The sequence below is a fragment of the Apteryx mantelli genome, chromosome 4 (assembly GCF_036417845.1).
Source record: "Apteryx mantelli isolate bAptMan1 chromosome 4, bAptMan1.hap1, whole genome shotgun sequence".
Lineage (NCBI taxonomy): Eukaryota > Metazoa > Chordata > Aves > Apterygiformes > Apterygidae > Apteryx > Apteryx mantelli.
Window position 1 is genome coordinate 12,133,134 of NC_089981.1, and position 17,619 is coordinate 12,150,752.

Genomic DNA, 17,619 nt, shown 5'->3' on the forward strand with positions numbered 1-17,619 from the left:
CTCTGGACTCAACGGAGAGAGACAGGCAGTTCCTGGGGATGATTCAACTTGTCCTAAGGAAGAAGCGCTCTGTGAAGATGCTAACTTCTTTCTCTCTGATGAACACAGAGGAAGCCTGATTAGCTTTAAATAGGTCACTTGCATACAGCTAAAGCTCAGCAAGGAAGTCTTCCTGTATGTTTTCCCCAAGTGTTTCACACCCATGAGCATTTGAAAGAGTAATCATGGAGCCTGGCCTCCTGCATTGCTGTGGTATGGAAATACGGTGTGATGGCATGGCGCAGAACTGCAGGCTTGGGAGGGTAAGGCTGGTGGATTTCCGGGGAAGGGTTTTTGTTTTTTACACATGCACGTGCAATTTCACACATGCTTTCTCCATGTCATGTGGATTAGGCTCCATGCATCCCAGATTTCGGGATGTGCATAGTTTACTGTGCACATAAAGACAGTCAGAACAGCACACGGTGCAGCTCAGTGTGATATTTCAGAGAATGTGAAATGCATCTCCTGGACACAGCTGTGCAGTAGATCCAGACCCATCATGGATCTTGAGCACATGCCACATGTCTATACAGCAGATGGGATTCATCTCCCTGCAGTTAAGCTATTTAAAAGTTAGGTGACTGAATCTAATCTAGTTGTCTAAGCTGCCTTTGTAGTAAAGGAAGGAGACAGACCATTCAAGAAGATAATTCATCATCTCTCTCTTGCAAACTCATCTTACAGGGACGTGGGACATTTTCCATTGCCACTCATTTCCTGCTGGTATTTTAAATGCTATCTTAAATTTGCCCTCACTCCCACACCTGCAGAAAGAGAAGGAAGGTCAGAAGCAGTGGGGGAGTCATTGATATTCCTGGTGGAGGCTGCTCTCCGAAGATCTCCCATCTTTGGGCAAATAGTGTTTCTCTTCAATGGTGAATTCCTACTTCTCTAATCTTCCTTTTGCATGAGAGAGCAATGTTGAAACATTGAAATGTCTTCTGGGTCAATTATGCTAAATTTCAATTGAGAAAAATCAAAAAGCTTCCTTTTGATCGTTTTGTATCACTTAACTTCAACAAAGAAATTATTAGATATTTCAGAATGTATATCATAGACATTGTGGTGCAGTCATATAATATGTAATAACAGAGTGTGTTTTAAATTAAATGAAATTGGACAAGAAAGTAGGTATGAAAAATGCTTTGGAAACTGGAAGTGCTTCTCCACCTCAAATGTAAGGATGGCTCAAAGTCAAACTATACCAGCTGACTAGCTGGGCAGTTGGTTTAAAAGGAAGTGCTAAAAACCTGGGAATAGGAGCACTTACAGAGATGATTTATTTATTTATTTATTTTTCCTTGGGAGATGTTGTGCTGGAAGCGGGAAGGGGACCTGTGGGAAGATGGAGGCACTGTGGGATGCGTGGAGGAATACCGGGGCTATTAAGGTAGTGGTAATTCTGCATGTGTGTCCATCGCATGCATCTCTAAGCACACGAGGTTTATCAGCTGGAAATAACTGAGTGTGTAATTACCTCACAGGAACAGCTTTTGGGAAAGAGGTCTTCAGATATGCATGGGGGTGAGGGCAGACTGAAATAGCAGCAGGTGGCTATGGCCCAAAAGTGAAGGGGCTCAGCTGGACTTCAGGGAGAAATAAAAGAATGGTGGAAACAGTGAATTTAGGAGCAGAGTTAGCCAGCTACAAACGAGGGACATGTCTGCAGAGGATGCGCAAATGACTTTTTTGCAATTTCTGATCGCCTCACAGCCTGTCATTGCTTGAAACAAGGTAAACCCTGGCCTCAGCTCAGTTCTGCCATTACGAGCATTCACAGTCTGTGTCGTTACCTGTGGAGGCTAGGTTGAGTGCCAGTGTGGACTTCCAGCTGCTTGAGCTTATCTAGGTAGTGCCCTGAACTGCGCTTCTCACGCTTGCTTCTGTCACTTCCTCCAATTACTCATTTCTTCTCCTCCTGCTAGGCTGAGCCATGTCTCCTTTTAGTCCTCTCCTCCCTTCCTTTGCCTTCCCTCCATCCAGAGTCAGCGTCCTCACGCACAACCTAACCAGGCCACCACAGCGGGACCATTCTTTCCCCAAACAGCCCCTGGAGTCTTCCTCAGCTGAGTCCCTTGCTCCAGGAGTTCAGCCAGACCTTGGCACTTACTTCACAGACCCCCTCCGTGTTGGCTGTAGCCTGTGCGGCCACCAACACATCCAGGTTCCCCCACCCCCTGGACTCTACCTTCTTCAGCCATGGCCTTGCAACAGCAGCCAGCTTATCCTCAGTGCTGAGTTCTTCAGTTTGAAAGGCATTGCACTACAATAAGGTTAGAGCTCATGTTCATGGGTGGGGGCAAGTGGTATGTCTGCACGGTCTGACATTGTGTGAAAATAGTCTGGGATGCCAAAGGTCTTTGCAGGACAGGGGACTGAACTCTCTATTTCCAAGTCTGTAGGTAGCAGCCCTCACTTGGGTCTGTGAGTTGACACATATGGCGGAGGTGGGCTGGAGGTATTCTTGATCTTTGATCTCGTAGGGAACATGGCAGTGGAAAATAGGATTTGGGATCCTTAATGGAACTATGGGGTGCTTGTCGGGTAGGGTTTAGGATAAGATTTGCACTGGCAGACTTGAAGGGTTGGCTGACAGGCTTCTTGGCAGTTGAATTTTGTTGCCAAACCCGAAAGGAGGCCACAGAGTTGTGCAGGGACAGCCTTGAAGAGCTGGAATTTACTACCCGCTGCTAAGGATACAGAAAAACACAAGGACACAGTTGCCAGTTTGGGGAGGGGGCTGTTCTTCCTTCCCTGCCCCACTCCTTCAGTGACCACCTCCATTTATGCCCCACTGAAATTTTCCAGGATTCTGCTCTGTTGGGGTCTTGGCAATCTTGCTGCCATTACTAATCTGCTGCCCAAGGCAACCCCTCTGCTCTGCCTAATAACCTGAGAGAGGTGGCAGGAGAGAGAACAGATTGGGCTGGATTATGTATACTGTCAAATTTCAATTATTTTATTATTAAAGTTCTTTTTTTTTTTTTTTTTTTTTTTTTTTTTCCCCGGAAGGGGCAACCTGTTTCATAAATTGTGGAAGTGATGGACTTCAGCACTGGATTCCTCTGTTGCCAGTTTGATTTCTCTCAGCATTAAGATGTATGCCTTTAAGAAGACATTTTGTGCTGGTGGGTAAAATGGAGAGACTGTGGAAAACAGGCACGTCAGGCTGATACTTATTAACTGATGACTAGTAATATTTGACGGATGCTAACATAGCCATAAGAACAAAACTGTGGCATTTCAGATTTTTTTTTTTAATTGCTTCATCTGTAATTGTGAAACTGTAATTTCCTAGTTTCTTTTTTTAAGCTTTACCTTTCCTCCAGGGGAAATGTCTGTGACTTCCTTTGCTTTTCTCTGACGAAACCCTACGCAGATTATTACGTGTATTGATTTGAACTAATCACTCTGACTTTGACAAGGAAGCCAAATGCAAATTCCAGGTAGGTTACAGCTTTAAGGAGCCTGTGTCTAAAGACTCAAGGCAAGCAATTTAATATAATTGGTTGTCTCTCCAGGAAATGACTTAGGATGATTTTAGTAAGGTCTCCGTAGGTACAGTTAAGAAACTCGTGCCTGACAAATTGCAATGATGCAACTTGGCAAGTGAGTTTGCGAGTGTGTTTAAATTGGCTCCAGTGTGCATCATTAAAAGCTCAAGTTCTTTCACTCCTTGAAATTAGCAGCTCTCTCATCTTACAGTCAGACGTGATTATTGCTCTAATCTAGGGACAGTGAGAGACCGCCTTGAAGGAAAAGCAGCCTGTGAAAACTGGCAGGATCTCTACAATGCTTTTGCTGTATCTCAAAAACCCCACAGAGACCCCGGTCTAATCTATTTCATTTAAAGATGATGGGTCAAACAGAGCTGGCTGCATTGCACTAGTGGGGCTGCAGCTTAAAACTGCCTGGACTGAGCTGGTTTTGAACTGCTCTGTTTTATGCTGGGATGATACACAGCTGACTGACCAATTTGGTCTACATAGCAAAGGCAGTAAACTCAGAAATGGTTTCTGGCAAAGATAAGGCCAATTCACAAGTTTCCCTGTCTTCTTCTGCTGTCCCAGGCCTCCTACTCTGCAGATTTCTTCTTGCTACTCCATCTCCTTTGCAGAACCTGGAAAACAGGGGACAAAGTTTTCATTAGAAACCCAGTTTTTCATTTAATTTTAGAATAAAGAACATTCTGAGGGAGCCTAGCAGGGAGGATGGAGCCCACCTGCAATGTGAGCTGCAGGGAGGGATTATTCCCTTGCAACAGAACTACCTCAGAGCATCTTGTCTCTATGTCTGAAACACAAATGGCCATGAAAGAAAAAAGGATCGTTCTCAGCCCCATGTCTGAAGGCAGCAGCTAAGTCTGTAATTGGCCTGGGCTCATAACGAGCATCCTTAGTTGGACAGCTCAAGACCTGACAAAGCCCATTAATCCCACTATTAGTCAAAATCAGATTGCTTTGATCGCATTACTCCAGGAACATAGTCCTGGTGTGGCACGAGAGGGCTGAACAAAGCCCTTCTCCAGACACACATTTGCCCCTCTGATGCCTACATAAACCCCATAGTGACGGCTCCTCAGGTATAAGGCTAAGGACCCTCGGTGGAAGCACCAGTCTGCAGGGTTACACAATGCAGTAGCATGCACAGTGCAAAGAAGAGGCCTAAACAAATCTCAACAGTAGTATGGCATGCATAAAAAGACTTTTCCTCTCCTTCCGAGCTTTCTATTTGCTTTGAGATCCAAAGCTAGGATTCAAAATCTAGGAAAAAAAAAAAAACAGCCAGGAAGTTGCGATAATAATGAGTGTATAGATGTAAAAGCATGTGGCTGGGCACCAGGGGGAATGGCTGCTTATTTGTCTTGTCCTGGTTGCTGCACTGTGGATCGAGATGAAACTCCAGGAGATTTCAGTTGCCCCAAACATCCTGACCTTTGAGAGCCTTCTGGAGAGCAAGTGCCTTTGGCAGGGCAGGAGTTTGGTAGGGAATCTGCAGTTTGAATGCAGATTAGAGACAGCTGAGAGTTGCAGGGGGGGCAGTGTGCTGCAGGACTTGGCCAGAGCGAAGCCTCTGAAGTGACAGAGGGAGAGAGACTCTCCTAGCGGGCCAGGGCTGAGTTTTCTGCAACCAAAAAAGGCACTGAGAGGTGTTGACCTGGAAAGCAGGGCTCAAAGGAAGAACTATTTTTCCAAGGACTCACTGAATTCAGAGGTGTGCATTCAAAACTTTTGATTTAAATTGCTCCCCCAACAGGCCTGGGATTATCTGGGCCCAGCATATCATCAACTAGTGCATGCATGTATTCTCCAAATAGACTCCTGAGATTTTTTTTTTTTTTTTTGCTGGGCGAACGAATATCCTTTTTACAAGCAATATGTAACATCTACTTGCAACTGGGCTAAAGGCCTCCTTTTTTTTTTCCTGAGTAATACTTCACAAGTACTGCAATTATTGCATATGGACTGAATATTTCAGTATCTAGAATAGAGAGAGGCTAGTAATGCTATTCTTATGAAATATTTCTCCACTTAGGTAAAATTCACTAGGCCTTGGTAACCGTATGACAAAGCTGATAAAAAGAACAGCATAACACAGACACAGCTGAGGACGCTTTTGGTAATTGCTGATATTTTCCTAAGGCCTTAAAGTCGGCATTTGCATTTGGTACATGATAGTGGCACATATAGTTCACAAGCATCTTGAGGATCAGTAACATCATATTCACAAGCCTAGACCTTTGTAGTCTTGGGCTAACAACATCACAACCAGCCTGGTTAATTGGAAGGCCTCATTAGATTTGGCTAAGAACAGATCTCAGACACTGCCCTATGTTTCTACTTTTAATTACCCGGTACAACTAAGAACATGCCTACAATGACACATCTGAAAACTAGAGGTGTCACTGAGAGCCAGCAGCCCAAAGCTCTCTCCATAGTCATGGGAGACTCTCACCTTGAAGGGGCAATGCATCCCAACCTGAAAGAGGTTTCTAAGATACATGACGTGAAGCTCTCCTTGAACTTGTTTATACTTTCACATACAACTACACCACTACCTTTTAGACGTGTGCATTTTGATGAGATAGTTAGCTTTACCACGTACTTCATGCTGATGGCTAGCGATGTATGGTTTAGCAGAATGTCAGACGTTGCATTGTGGCAGGATTGGATTATCAGCACTGGGATCTAGATGTAAGGTCTCAGGTTAGAAGGTCCAGAAAGGGAGCATCTCACAGGCAGGAGGTGCATTCGTTTGGCTAGTATTAGCACATCATCACTTGACTATCTGTACAGCACTGTATTTTGGAGCCGTGTATCACAGAGAGATTTTGTATGAAGTATTGCCCTCCTGTGGCTGTCCAACAAAAGAGGGGTAACTCAGAAAGTTTTCAGCTAGTGGAGAGCACATTAAGCCAGTTTGGGAAGATGGAAGGGCACAGCCCTAGTTCTACTCCTAGGCATACATGAAATGTATCTGTTCACTGTGTCCATTTCTGGCATCTGTTGGGTTTATTACCTAATGACTAGCTCCATTCTCTGTTTCAAAACTTCATGGGATACGTGATTTCTGATGGTCCTAGGGCTTACTGCAGTACACACAAAGAGAACTGGACCTCATGCATTTATTCCAGCCGAAGGTCTATGCAAGCATTGCATAAGGTAGACCTGTGTTTGGTAATCCTTGGAGAATACCAGCATATCTTCTAACATATACTTGGGAGTCTTAATTTTGTAAGAGGCACACACTGCAAACATAGAGAAGAGGCTTTAGGAGTGATTGATCAACAATATTATCCACGTTAACACTGCAAAAGTTATTGGTTGGTAGTGTTGGAACAGTAACATATACACCAAGCTGTGCATCCAGAGGGAAAGTGGCATTGCAATAAATAAATGCATGGATGCTTCCTGGAACAAGAGTGGGATTTTTTTGATTGTTCTCTGAAGTAGTGCTGGTAATTTGTGTTCATTCTTATGCCTGGCTACACATGCACTTCAGGTAGCGCATGGATTTCACAAGTGGTTTACCTTTTGTCATTTCTGGAGGGCCTATACAAAATCATAGCTGATCATAGTAATGAATTGCTAGAATGGTTATCAGTAAAGAATTTCCTGCATAAGATTCAGCTAGAATATTCTTGCGAGCTCTCGCTATAGAACCAGTGTGTAAGTCATTCCTGCAAGTGCTGAGGTACTGTTTAATATAGTAATGCAAGGTATATGGAAAGATCCTTCAATGCCAAGTCTGCCTAGACTTCTATGCACTGGGAGAGGGGAAAAAATTAAATGTCTGAGTAGATCCTAAAAGTGATAATACCGTTGTTATGAAAGTCTACAGGGCAAAATGTATAGGAAGAAGTGTAGTCTTTTATCAGATACTGGATTATATTCCATTTTGTATCCCACCAGATAAAGCCAAAAGAACAAAATGCATTCTGGGTACACCATCCCTTCCCTGAGCTTCAGTTTGTGCCCATTGCCTGTTTTCCTGTCACTGGGCACCACTGAGAAGAGTCTGGCTCCATCTTCTTCACACCTTCCCATCAGATATTTATAAACACCGATAAGATCCCCCACCATGAGCCCTCTCTTCTCTGGGCTAAACAGTCCTCTGCCTCCCTTTGTAAGAGAGATGCTCCAGTGCCTTAATCAGTTCATGGCCCTTCACTGGACTTTCTCTGGTAAGAGGCAGAGTGCTGTGCAGACTCCTGTGCGTGCGTGTTGTGGTGATAAATCTGGGTGCATCTTAACTATGCTTCTGTGCTGCAATGATGAACACTTATGGCTGGAGATAGACCTCAGGTTTGTTAAAGCACTATGGCATGGCATTCCAGCTGTGGTGCCTGGTGCAGAATAATTGAGAGGACTTTGTTGTTTGCACACTGCTCTGTACTGAAACCAAGTGTCAAGGATGTGTTTCTTAGGGGCCTTTTATTGTGGTTGCTGCCTTTCTGTAAAGGCTAAGCTCATGACTGTTTCCTGCTGGAACTCAGCTCTCAGTGCTAATGAATGTACATTCTTAACAGTAAACCAGTGAAAGTATGAAAGTAGTTTAAGTTTTGTTCACCTTCAGCTGTGAGTCATCATGTTGACAAGGGGTTCATAATGCATTTTCTGATTTTTTTTAAAGTATATTTCAACAACTTTAAAAATAGCATGATTGTCCATTCCTATCCCAAACCATTTAAATTCCAAAGCCAGGCTTTAAGAAGTTGGTAAATGCCTCCATGAATTTTTCATGAAGCTTTTTTTTTTTGGGGGGGGGGAGGGAAGGGGGCTGCCTCTGTTCTCATGTTGACATCACAGCAGAGTTGTTGTGGATGGGATTGATGTGAAACAGTGCAGGTGAGGCATCTGTACCAGGGCTTTCTGTGCAGTTCCCTGTGCAGCAGGTGAAGAGAAATCAAGAATTGGCATTCATCCCATCCCAAAGTAAATATTTCTCCTACGCCAGATGAACTGTACCATCATAGCACCTTTTCTCTCGGCTGAAAAAGAGCCTTGGAGCCACGCACGGATGTGTAATTTCAGGGTCCGAACTAGGCAATTCCTACATCTGCAGTTAAATAAAAACCAGCAGGGCATTGTCTCCAGAACTGGTTTGGTATGACTGTCACTACTTAAATAATACAGAGCCTATCACAGCGTTGGCATGCACCAAATCCATGTCCATCTATCTCTTTCCCTCCCCCCTCTACCCCCAAGACAATGACAGCATACAGTGCCGGGTGACTGCTCATTAATAGTTTGCCCATGGCTAACCCCTTCTGAAGTGGTAAATGGGAGAAGAGAACTGACCCATTTGGATGTGAGCCATGCTATACTCTCATAGTTTTGGGGAACAATAGTCTGCATTGACAGCTGGAAGACCCTTTCTTACCCTTTTCAGTAAGGTCATACCAATGTAATATTCACCAACAAACTGAGGCAACCAGATCATTGCTTCTGGTACCAACAGGCTGTGCAGTCACCAACAACGTTTACTACCTCTATAAATGGAAGGAATCTCTTACGAATTGTGGACTAAACTAGCACTGTCTGAATACTATGGAAAAGTTTTCTGTAGCTACACCATCAAAAAACATTTCAGATGTTTCCAAAAGCTACAGGCAAGTTAATGACCATGAATTTCCAAACATTTCCTTCCGAGTTGGGAAATGAAGAAGACAGCTGGGGCCTGGACAAACATATCTTTTCTCATTAATCAAGATTTTCAAAATGAATATTAACCCAGATGGATGACCAGCATAAGGCACTACACTTCCTAAAACTCTTTCTTCTGAAAAGAATATTCTGAAAAGTTTCTTTAAAGCATCTAAGACTGAGCTGTTGTGAAAGGTCTGGAACTAGGTTTAATAATATTTTAAAATGATATGTGTGTGTCATTGTTTTGGCCACAAACTATTTCACAGCAAATAAAAGCTTGAGCAAACGTTAGCTATTTCCAACAGCCTCTTTCTAATCAAAATGATATGCAGGTGACTTTGAACTGCATATCAAACGTTTGTCTGAGAGTGGGAATGGACAGCACTGTCAAGGAAATCCTGATGTAATGGGTTTAAAAAAAAAAAAAAAATCTCTGCTGGGAGCAGAGGCCAAGGCCTTTAGAAGCTGTAGGGATTAGCTTCTTTGTGCTTGAGGTAGGTTTGGTCATTGCTGCTTCTGTTGGGTTTAGCATGGATATCTGTCTGTTTGAATACCTGATCTAGAAGATTGTTTTTTTTCGGAAGGAGATTGTCTGCTGTAGAAAATATAGCCCTACTAAGAGCAGCATGCAGAGATGCAACCAGACTGCAGCACCCTGAAAGCCTTGTGGGATTATACAGGAAAATGCAAAATTCAGAGATGCAAGAAACCTTTCTGACTCTTCTTCTCTGCCTCATATACAGTTGTTTGAGAGTGAGTGGACTAAGGAAAGAAGTTGTGACGGTGTGCTCCTTTCTCCCCCCACTGATGGGCTCTCTCCCCCTCAACCTGACCTCCCTGTAAACAGCACGTATGTAGGGCTAGTTGAGCATGCACCAGCTAAGACCTGTCTAGCATGCAAATACGACCATGAGTCAATCATCTCCCCCCCATAAACAGGGGGCAGCCCAGAGCCCACTGAGCTCTCCTGCACAGCAGCGGGCTGCACTGCAGAACCTCCTTTTGAGTAGGAGCGCCTCTCAAGGTCACTCCTCGAGGCTGAGAGATTCCTTACCCGCCACAGATCCTCGGTAAGTGATCAACAGCATGCTGAACTTTTGTGAACTTCGCAAAACTTTCCTGAGTTATATCCCTGACTGATAGCACACCTAATTCCTTACACATAAACCGTTGACCAAGTCTGAGACTAGGACTGGATTCTGCCGCACCTGGGCTTCTCTTCGGAGGAGTTTAGAAAGCAAGGGGGTCCAGTCTGAATCTTGTGACTCAACGGGAGGTTTCCCTTTGCACTCACTCCTTTAGATATGAACCGTTGACCAAGTCTGGGACTAGGACTGGAGCCAGCTGCACCTGGGCTTCTCTCCAAAGGAGTTTAGAAAGCAAGGGGGTCCAGTCTGGACCTCGTGACTCAACGGGAGGGTCTCCATTGCACACACATCTGACCCTGTCCTTCATGCAGTAAATAACTGAGAGAACCTTGCCAATCGAACCTCGTTAAATCGTTCTTATTTACGACTGAACTTTGTTAAGTCGCTGTCTTACTGCAGTAAACGTAGTGCTGCTTCCCTCTTACGAGGGAAGTGCATCACTCCTTTCGCAACAGAAGTCTTTTCTCAAACCTTTTGCAACTAAATCATAGGTGGAAGAGACAAAAGGGGCATGTTGTAGAATGTCATGTAGTACACCTCTGTTTTCTTCCCTGCTCTGCTGTCGGATATTAGACCAATCACTTGTAAACCCCTATGGATTTCCTATCTATGGAATGAAAGGCCAGTGACGCAAAGGACTTAGAAACTTCTTCCATTACATGCCTGCTTTCCTGTAGTTTTACTCTTGTTGTTTATTTATATCCACCATATTTAATAAATACTGTCTGTATATTAAGATAATTCTCCAAGAATGAAATGAATCACCATCTAAAGGTTCTTCTGTCTCTCTAGTTTAGAGGGAAACATCCAAATCAGAGTCAATATATTCCGCTCCTCAGGCTGACAGTGCAAACAAAATGCATAACGTAAAATACTGAAAATCTTCAGTGGCATCTAAGCACACTGCAGGGGGCTTTCAAAACATCCTGAGGATGCTATCAGCTCACAGAAAATAATTTCTCCATCTGATAGCAGTCAGCGTGCTATATGCAACAGCTAGTTGCGTTTATGTTCAACCTCAGTGCAACAGCTCACAATGGCAAGGCAAAATTGGAGCAGTGTTTTATATGATGTCATCCCCATGCTAAATCTCTTGATCCACAGCCTGAGAAACACAGGTGGAAAGGATGCCCTGATGTCAGCTGTCACTGTCCACCTATCTAGCCTGAACTTCATCAGTTTCTCTAGCAGGATGTCATGAGAGACTGTGTCAAAAGCCTTGTTGCAACTGAGGTAAACAAGTACCTCTCCTCTCCCCTCACCCGCCAAGCCAATCATCTCCTCAGAGCAGGCTGGCAGCTTTGTTAAGCAGAGTTTTCCCCTCATAAAGCTATCCTGTCTACCTCCAGCCTATCACCTTTCCTTCCCATGTCTGGAAATGATGTCCAGGATTAGTTGCTCCATCACCATCCTAGGGACTGAGGTGAGGCTGACTGGCTTGTAGTTCCCTGAATCCTCCTCCTTGCCCTTCTTGAAGGTAGCAGGGGCATTTGCTCTCTTGCGATCCTTGGGAATCTCTCCTGTACACTTCCTTTTTAGGTTTGAGGTCAGCCAGGAGCTCCTTGTTCATCCATATAGGCCTCTTGCTACCTTTGCTTGATTTCCTGCTTGTTGGAATGGACCACTCTTGAGCTTGGAGGAGGTGATCCTTGAATATCAGCCAGCTGTCTTGGACCCCTCTTCCCTCCAGGACCATAACATATGGAATCCTTCCCAAGCAGGCCAAATTCTCTTCTCCTCAAGCCCAGGGTATTGATCCTGCTTTTTGCCCTCTGCTCCCTCCTCACAGGATCCTCAGCTCCACCATTTTGTGGTCACTGCAGCTAAGACTGCCCCCGACTTCCACATCTCCAATCAGTCCTTCCTTGTTTGTATGTATGAGATCCAGAGTGCCTCTCCTCCTCAGCTCCTTGATCACCTGTGTTAGAAAGTTGTCATCAATGCACTCCATAAACTCCCTGGATTTCTTGTGCCCTACTCCATTGTCCAGCCAGCCAATATCAGGGTGGTTGAAGCTCATAGGACCAGGGCCTGTGGACATAAACTTTATTCCAGTTCTCTGAAGAATGCCTCACCTATTCTTCCTGAAGAGACTGTCTACAGCAGACACCCATTACATGGTCACCAGTGCTGGTCTGCCCCCCAGTCCTGACCCATGAGCTCTCAGCTGGTCCCTCACCTGTCCCCAGGGAGAGCTCCATGCATTCCAGCTGCTCATTCAAGTGTTTCTCTTCTCTTCACACTTGAAACAGATTGCATTTTAAACAAGAGCCTAAATTTTGTCAAATTTAACTTGATGGCTTCAAGGAAGTACTTCAGCTGCTGCCTTGTACATCATACCCATTCAACTTCATCTGCAACATCTAAGTTGATTGTAGAGAGGGGCACACTATTTCTGTGCTCATCCTGCACCACAGGTGTCTGCCTCCTGACAATATAGAGAAAGAAGATTGAAATCAGTATTCAGAGATATGACATCCCCGCTGTTGAAGGGACCATGTCTGTACCACACTGGCATGAGCTGTCTGAGGGTCCAGAGACACATCTCCTTTAGCAGAGCAGAGACTATGAGAAAGCAGGGAAAACCAAGGGGGAGGGAGCAATGGATTCACACACCTCACCCCAGAAGAATCAGCTGGAGAAGAGCAATTACACAGCCATTTGCCCATTGACCACAAGGTGGCTGGGCATCTGTCAACCCTCCATGCCCCATCTCCTCACCATACCGCACGCTTGAATTGCCTTCTCTGAGTCCCTACCCCAAATTGTCTTAGCTCTATGCTATGCCACCTTTTTCCTGAAGTTGCTTACCTTCCTCTGATAGTCTACAATGTCATCTCTCAAGCGCCCCACTCCTGACCCCTTATTCAGGCAGGCACCAACAATACTGGCACCAGGGGTCACTTCTGCACTTTGGCAGAGTGACGGGGTGCTGTTGAGCACATGCACTGATATAATGGGCTTTCTCCACAAAGGGGCCCACAAATGAACTCTCAGGTCCATTCATTGGGTTCACCAACAAGACAACCATTTAAATGAGAAGAGTCAAGTCTAGTCACTTCAACATTTTAAACCAGGCCTAGACATACAGGTGAATTCAGAATGCCAAACAGAAGACACTTTTCAGAGCCAAGGACTGGACTCAAGTCCCAGACCGAGGTCTCTATATAGCTTGACTACCAGGGTACTTCTTCAGCATCTTCTTAAGCTGAAATAATGGCCTAGGGAAATAGGCCATTGCCCTCTTCAGCTCAAGAGGGACAGAAGGTAGCTCCAGGTTCTTAAGTGTTTCATACCTAAGGAAAGAAGTGACCTCATCTAGTAATTAAATCAATCACAGTGTCTAGAAGATGCCAATCACAGCAGCTGTTTCTAGGAATTATTACTATGCTAAGGTTGAAATGCTGGAAGCTTACCAAAAGTCTATATTCCCACTGAGAAACCATGAGAGGAAAAAATTAAGGGGAAGAAGCTGACAGTTCATATATATTGGGATTTGGCCCAGAGTCAGTATGACTATCCTGGTCTGAGAAAAGGCAAAGGATGGAACTGACCACCAATATATCAGGTTTTATCTTCCAGGGGGATCATTCTATTACAGTGCAATGCAGCCAGTCTCCTAACACTGCACTGAAACATTGGCATGGCATTAATCCCAGAGGAAAGGAGCACTCCTACCAAGCAATTGCATCTTCAACTACTAACGGCTCCTTCCCTATCCCCTCCCCTCCCCCCAAATAGGAAGAGGAATAGGGTACATCACCTCTGCAGAACACTCTGCATGTCCTAGAAAAGGAGAGGGAAGACAGCAAGTCAGATCCCACCAAAACCCCCCCCATCAGCATAAATATTGTAGGGTGTGTCTGCATGCCCAGCAATCCTTTTGCCTGTTAGTGCTGGGCTTTATCTAACCCAGGTGTCATTAATTCTGCTAATTATTTGGGGGAAATGGAAAGAAAGGCAGCACTTGTAAGGTCTGGCTCATGACATCTGGATGAGTCACACCCCATTTTTACCCTTTGAGTATAAAGTCTTGCTTTCCAAGGTGCAGACCTACCATGACTAAGTTTAAAGCTCAGCCTTTTCCTCACCTCACCAAGAAAGATGAAAGTCATGTTGCTCTCAGCTAGACCACATGGAAGAGATTAAACAGGGAGATCCAGGGCTCCTGGTTGCAGAGGGCCGTACAGATTAATAGTGACCTCTCAAAATGCAAGGCAGAGCTTCAGCCCTGCCCCAGAGAAAGGGACTGCCACAAGAGCTTCTTTGAAAGGCTGTGATCCACACATTGGTGTAGGAAAAGCTCCAGCATACAAACCTTGAGCACCCCTGCTCTGGACTCCAGGCATCTTTCCATGTCCACCATGAGGGTGTTGAGAGAGCAGCACTGCTCCGAGGGGTGTGCTGTGGTGGTCTTCAGCCTCCCCAGCATCTCAATCTCTTCTGCTCTCAGGCAATGCAACTGCTGGTCCTCCTCTTGCTCCGGGAAGGAGTGCAGCTCCTCAAAGTCACAGGTAATGCGCTTATGACAGTTCCACACTAACTCCTGTGGGACAGAGAAGTCACCAGGAGATTAGAGAGCATCTCCCAGCTGGGGACTGACCTGAGGCAACACCCCCAGGGAAGAAAGAGCCCCTCTTGTCAACTCTTCTGAGCTCACCACACCACTGCAGTTCACTCCAGCTGGGTGGGCCTAAAGAGAAGGCCCCTACCCCACTCCTCCCAGCTCTGCCCCTTCTTCCACTTACTCTCAGCTCCTTGGGCTTTTTCTCCTCCATGGATAAATGTTCCTTCAAATCCTTTGCTTTTCTGCCCAGATGCTCCACGCAAGCTTGTAGCTTATCCTGGAGAGGGAAGGGCAAGAGATTCTGCTCAGGCAAAATGGTCCAAGGCATCAGATGCTGAAGCAGCACTGAGAAGGCTTGGATCATACCAGCTGAGAATCATATACCAATTGATCTGACATGTCACTTCATGCACTTTGCTTTCATGGGATGTCAATTATAAATTCCAGCAGTCCTCTGGCTATTCACACTGAACATTTGCATCAGGTACTACACTGAGTGTTTCTGGGTTAAAGTTCTGAACACCTGTGTGTACAGCAGCAATACAGGTTACAATATTCCTCTGCCTTCAAAATTTAGCTTCTGAACAGCAGCTAGAAGTGCAGACAAGGAGTCAAAGCAAGATAGTTCTACACTGTATAGCTTAATTTTTTCTAGGGAGTCAATCACCAGAGCAACTTTCCAGGAAACCTACTGTATCTCTGAATCAAAATGGAGCTTCTGACTCCACCCTCAGATATGGGACAGCAGGAATTACTCAGTGGAACATCACAAATTTTGCTCTAACACTCCCTCCTGCCTCTGAAAACGACTAATCGAATCCTAAGTTGAGATTCCGAGAAAAAAAAAAAAAAGGAAAAGAATGGGGGGGGGGCGAAAAATGCCTCCAACATTTTGGATGCAACTTGTACAGACACCTTTGCTGGGATTCTGTCCAAGATTAAGACATCTAAATTTAGGTGAATTAGATGAATTAGATGCCTAAATTCCACTAGATGTCAGTATAGTCACAGGAATATTCTAGAAAGCTAATTAGCTGACTATGCATCTACTGTCCGGTGAAGTGAATAAGCACATTTGTCAGACTGTTGGTTCTAGCCACCAGCACAGCTAGCTCAATTGGTTGAGGTTGCCTCAGAGGGTGAAGCACACATCCCACTCAGCTGCTGGAATGTTTCTTCAGCTTCAAGATGGAGAGCCCGTGAGCAGTAACATCAGTTTCTGATGTCGGAATCATTACTGTAGTTTTGGGTGGTCTCACCTCAAGCTGGCCATGAGGTATAGGTACATTTCTACATACAGCTGCCTTAGTTCCCGTTCCTCCTTGCTCTATCCATTAGACTCCAGTTTCTTTACTGGATCATAGAAACGAAACCCTGAGCCCCCAGCACGCACCCTCCTCCTTCTGTAGCAGGGACTGTCTTTCTCCTCCCTGTTTGCAGAGAAGAGCGGAATCTACTAATAAGTTCTGCTTCGCTGCTTAGAGCGGGTAGGAGCCAGTAGTCACTGGGCCTACACTCAGCTCTTATGCCTAGATTAAACTCCTTCCCAGAACTGGGGAGGCCCTACATCCTCTTTCATAATCTACTCATGTTCTGATCCCTAGGCTCCACTTCCAAACTGTGGTGCTTGAATACAAATTTCTCTAGTGTTTCTCTGGTCACTAGCACCCTTTTGAAATATTTAGCGTCAAAGTCAAACTAGAGATGCAACACTTGTTCCCAGACTGTTCTGCTGCATTCCTGTGACTTAACAAGTATTGGTGGGTCTGAACTGCCCTACTTCCTTACTTAGGATGAGATGGTTAGAAGTTTAAAGACTGGAGTGGAATGCCAGGTATCTCAAACCTTGTGAAGGAAATGCTTTCTAGCAGTACCTCTGGGAGATACCATTTGCTTTCCTTGTGTTGTTTGAGGGCTTCATCCAGGGGCCCTCCTGTATGAGCGAGATGGCCGTGGGAGACTGCACACACCACACACATGGCTTCCTGGTCCTCCTTGCAGAAGAGATTGATGACCTCATGGTGCCGGCAGCAGAGCTTCTCGTTCTGCATCTTTTCCTTGACAAAAGGCAACTGCCGGGCTGTCTCCACTATGCTGGCCAGCTGCCGAGTGGGGTACATGACTTGCTGAGCACAAACATGCTGACACATTGGGCAGCTGAAGTCCTTGACCGCTGGCTCCCAGTAGTGGGTGATGCAGGCTCTACACAAGCTGTGGCCACCAGGAATCATGACAGGGTCCTGCAGGTAATCAAGACAGATGGAGCAAGTGGTGTCTATGTTAAGGACCTCCAAATGACTGAGGCAAGCCATTGGTGGTAGTGCTATGAGATGGGCACAGACTTCGGGAGACAGTTCCTATGTCCTGATAGAGGAATAGTCACCTGGAGAAAAAAAAAAGAAAAAGAAAAAAAAGAAAACCACACCACAGAGCAAATAGATCACATACATGGATTATGCAGCATGTGGACTCAAGGAAGCCTAAGAATCAGGCCTCATAGATATTCTCTCCTAGCTTGAGTGAGGAGAGAAGACTAGAGAAAAGACATGGGCTATGTAACCCAGACACCTGGTTCAGCTTCCTTGTCCTGTTCCTCACTGACCAAGGCAAGCAGTAATTTAAGTAACAAGCATTTATTGAATTCCCCAATACCTTGCAGGAGAAGGAGTTCTTTCCCCATATCAGACGTAGGGGGGGGGGGTGAAGGCAGGCT